Source organism: Brachyhypopomus gauderio, chromosome 3, assembly GCF_052324685.1.
Source record: "Brachyhypopomus gauderio isolate BG-103 chromosome 3, BGAUD_0.2, whole genome shotgun sequence".
In the NCBI taxonomy this organism is placed as follows: domain Eukaryota; kingdom Metazoa; phylum Chordata; class Actinopteri; order Gymnotiformes; family Hypopomidae; genus Brachyhypopomus; species Brachyhypopomus gauderio.
In genome coordinates this window covers 37,785,138-37,789,470 of record NC_135213.1, presented here as the reverse complement: position 1 = coordinate 37,789,470, position 4,333 = coordinate 37,785,138, and positions in this window count along the sequence as shown.

The following is a 4,333-nucleotide window of genomic DNA, read 5'->3' as shown; positions in this document are numbered from 1 at the left end:
AAAGACAGCCAAAGCCCCTTGTGTGTGGGATGAGGGGAAATGCAGCAGAAACTCACGTCAAGAGCTGAAGGTTTTTGGCCTGATGCTAAGACAGTGTGTGTGTGTGTGTGTGTGTGTGTGTGTGTGTGTGTGTGTGTGTGTGTGTGTGTGTGTGTTTGTGTGTGTGTGTGTGTGTGTGTGTGTGTGTGTGTGTTTCAGAAGGGGGATTTTGGCTCATTTACAAAACGACAGAATCTTATGTCGTAAAACGTCTGTGAAAGGTTGTCAAGTTCAAACAGTCTGGATTCTTGGAGTGATTGTTAAACTCATCTCTCTGAGCGCCATTACCAATTAGCACTGATAGCTAATATTTAAATATCCAAATCAGATGTAACCTACATTGCTTTCAAAATGTCCACTTGAATATTAGTGCAGCCACGTCCCTCCAACTGATTGGGTTCGCCAGTAAAACTGGGGCCTTGGTTTACTTTTCAAAACGTTAAAACTAAGTGACTAATAAAGCACTGGAAATAATAGATTAAATGTGTCAGCATAAAATGCAGGCGAGGACTTCCTACTTCTAGCAGAGGAAACCTGATCTAAAACGGAGAGGTGCTAGAAAGAAAGAAAGAAAGAGAAAGGGAGAGATTTGTTTTTGTATTTTGTGCTCCCACCCACGGATAATGACAAGGATATTTCCTGTGGAAGCTTCTGAGTTTGTGTATATTCCATTGCACGGGTAACCCGGTAACTTATTGTTTTAGTGTGTGTGTGTGTGTGTGTGGGTGTGTGTGTGTTCAGGATAGGAATGGTTCATCCGTGATAAGAGAACACATTAATTCCATTGTCCTGGCTTCCCTTTTTACACCCTCCTCTTTCCCTTTGTGGTTCTCTCTCTCTCTCTCTCTCTCTGTGTGTGTGTGTGTGTGTGTGTGTGTGTGTGTCTAAGATTCCATGACCCTGTTGTTTTTAGACATCATTATATTCCTGGAATTATATTTGTTAACTGGAAAGAAACGGCCTTCATGACAGTTTCGTTCAGTTTTGTTGTCATTTTTTAGATCTGAAATATCTAATATATAGTATCTAAAAATATCTAAAAAATAGATTAAATGAAAAAAATCTAAGTTGCCGACTTTTGAATTTACCTCACCCTTGTATAAATCTGATCAATAAAGAAAATGTATAAATACATTATCCAGGCAAATTATTAAATAATTATTACAGGTACCTGCTACAGGTATCTGGGTCAAATATACAGATATTCAAAATCCAAATTGTATACAAATATATATATATATATAATATAAAATATAAATATGAATCTAATCTGTTTTTTGGTCTGTCCTCTTCTTCTTGTGCTTTTGTTTTTCATACATCATTATCATAAGATAACGGTGCGTTCCCCACCCTGCCAGCACTGCCTCCTCTAAGCCATAAATCAGAGTGACTGTGTCATCATTGTGAGACAGCGTGGAGCTCCGCGCTGAGGCGGCTGGCGGCGACGTTGTGAAATCACTTGACCTGCTGGCATTAACCTTTCATCCAGCAGTCCCTGCTCCTTCCACAGCCCAAGAACAAAAGAGGAACACTATTGATTAAACGGCAGCGCTCACACTTGATATTAAACACAGGCTCTGTTCCTGCAAGTGTGTGTGTGTGAGGAATAGTGTGGCCACCAGATCTCTGGTGGGAACAGTGTTTTGTCATCCCTAGTAGTGTTTACTTTTCTGCCCCCCCCCACACACACATACACACACACACTCACTCACCTCCCTGTGGTCTGGATCGATAAGCAGAGGGATGATGTGGTATGAGGACGGTGAGATCTGGATGTTTGACCCTGTGTGTAGAGTAATGGTGCCGGGGTGAAAGGCTCTGTCTCCCACTGTACCACCGTCTCTCCACACCAGGAACACCAGAACCTTTCAGCTTATATGGGAACAAATACACTCTTCACTTTCTAAAACAATGTCAATGATATAGTTATTAACTGTTTTAAAACAGAATTGCAGTGGAAAGTTACAGTGGGAGATAAACTGGACGTTTATACAGTATATATATATATATACACTATATATCTACGTGTGTGTGTGTGTGTTCAAAACATTTTTATACTGTACTCTTTATTATTAAACCAAAATAATTGTGTTAAAAGTTTTAAAATTTTATAAGTATTGTTAAGCTTTTGATCTCCCAAGAAGATATTTATATTCAACATTTAACAAACAGCCTGCTCAACTTTCTAGTCATGAAATTTGAAACTATTCTAATTTATGTAGGTGCATTAATTTTACTCCAGTTTGTTTGGACAATGTTTGGTATTTCCACATAGTGTGTGTGTGTGTATGTGTGTGTGGGTGTGTGTGTACGTGTGTGTGTGTGTTGTGTGTGTGTGTACGTGTGTGTGTGTGTGTGTTTGTGTGTGTGTACGTGTGTGTGTGTGTGTTTGTGTGTGTGTGTGTGTACGTGTGTGTGTGTGTGTTTGTGCATGCCTGCGTCTGATTGTATGTTTGTGTATGAGACGTATGTGTGTGTATGTGTGTGTGTACGTGTGTGTGTACGTGTGTGTGTGTGTTTGTGTGTGTATGTGTGTGTTGTGTGTGTACGTGTGTGTGTTGTGTGTGTGTGTGTACGTGTGTGTGTGTGTGTGTGTTTGTGTGTGTACGTGTGTGTGTGTGTTGTGTGTGTACCAGTGGGGAACCGTCAGGGCCCTCTACGCCCTCTCAGAGGGCCTAAAATATTCTTAAAGCATTATATATATAATTATCCAATTCTATTTTATCTACTTACAGTTTGACATTCGACATCTAAACAATTACAAAAATATAAGCAAATAAAATATTCACCCGTGTCTATTCAATCTGTGTTGGAAGGTGAGGGGTTGAGTGGAAGCCTGTGAGCCTGTGTCTCCCCCCTATCAGGACTGTGATGCCCGCTGTTCGTTTACAGAGGGCCTGGCAGTTATAATTCAGCGCAATACCAGTTTCAAATGACAGCAAAATTGACCAATCATATCTTCTCTCTTAGTGGGCGGCTTAACTGTATGATAATTTCCGCCCGCTGTGGCGACGCTAGCTGTCGTTAGCACCATCGCTAGCTAGTTTCGATTCATCCCTTTGACGTCCTCGTGCGCGTTGTTTACATATTCCACCACGGAGCTGTGAACCTTATTTTGTTTGGAAACTTATTTTGCTTAAGATGTTATCTAGTACAGATATTATTGTTTATTGCGTTTTTAAAGCTGTACTGTCGTCTCAGTTTTTCTTTATTTAGTTTATTAAGAAAGGAAAAAAAAAATTTCGGGGGGGGAGGGGGGGGGGGGGGGGGTAGCGGGCCCAGGTTTAAAGGTCACGGTTCGCTACTGGTGTGTACGTGTGTGTGTTTGTGTGTGTGTGTTGTGTGTGTGTGTACGTGTGTGTGTGTGTGTTTGTGTGTGTGTGTTGTGTGTGTGTGTGTATGTGTGTGTGTGTTTGTGCATGCCTGCGTCTGATTGTATGTTTGTGTATGAGACATAAGGACAGAGGGGTTGTGAGATCTAACCTTATATTGTTCTTCTCCTGCCCTGGAGAGACTCTGTTGGTCCTGGTCCTGAACCAGTGAATCCACCAGTCCCAGACAATCAGATCGTGTGTGGTGAGTCTCTGTCCCACATTGACCAAACCCCTTTATTCTCATCCGTCTCCCACCGCTCCATCCCCCCATATTTATCTCTCCTCTGTGCCATGTTCCTCATACCAGTAGAAAATAATTAATTACGCCGTCCAGAGATGATTTATAGTATTACTGACATAATTAATGATACACATCAATTTTCCTGCTTAAATGAAGGCTGCCCCAGAACAAGCCTTGCACAGTTCGATTCTAGATGATGAGGAGAAACACTTCTACTCCCTTCTGTTCGTTTCTCTCGTTGCTATGATCCTATTTTCTGCATGTAGTGAATTTTGCTGTACGTCCCAGCTCTGGAAAATCTATAATATCCGTCAATAAGCAGTTAAAGATAAACTAAACATCTAGACACGTGTTTTGTTGTGTGAATTCACTTGCATACATCTTTACAATGACACTCTGCATAGGACATTTATTTGTGTTCCCTCATTCGACAGCATGTCATTCCTTCACTACCCCCAAGACTATAGACAACAAGGTAGAACATGAATATTTAATTTGCAGGGAGAAAAGTCTAGGATGTTCTGTTATACGCTGCATTTTAAACAGTCAGGCCGCACTGAGCCTGGTGGAAGGCTGAGAAATTTTTCTCTCCATTGATTTGGTTAGATATAATATATTTTTGCTTTACAGTAGAGAATAGCACACATCTTCTTTATTATTTTTCCTGCTAACATTTATG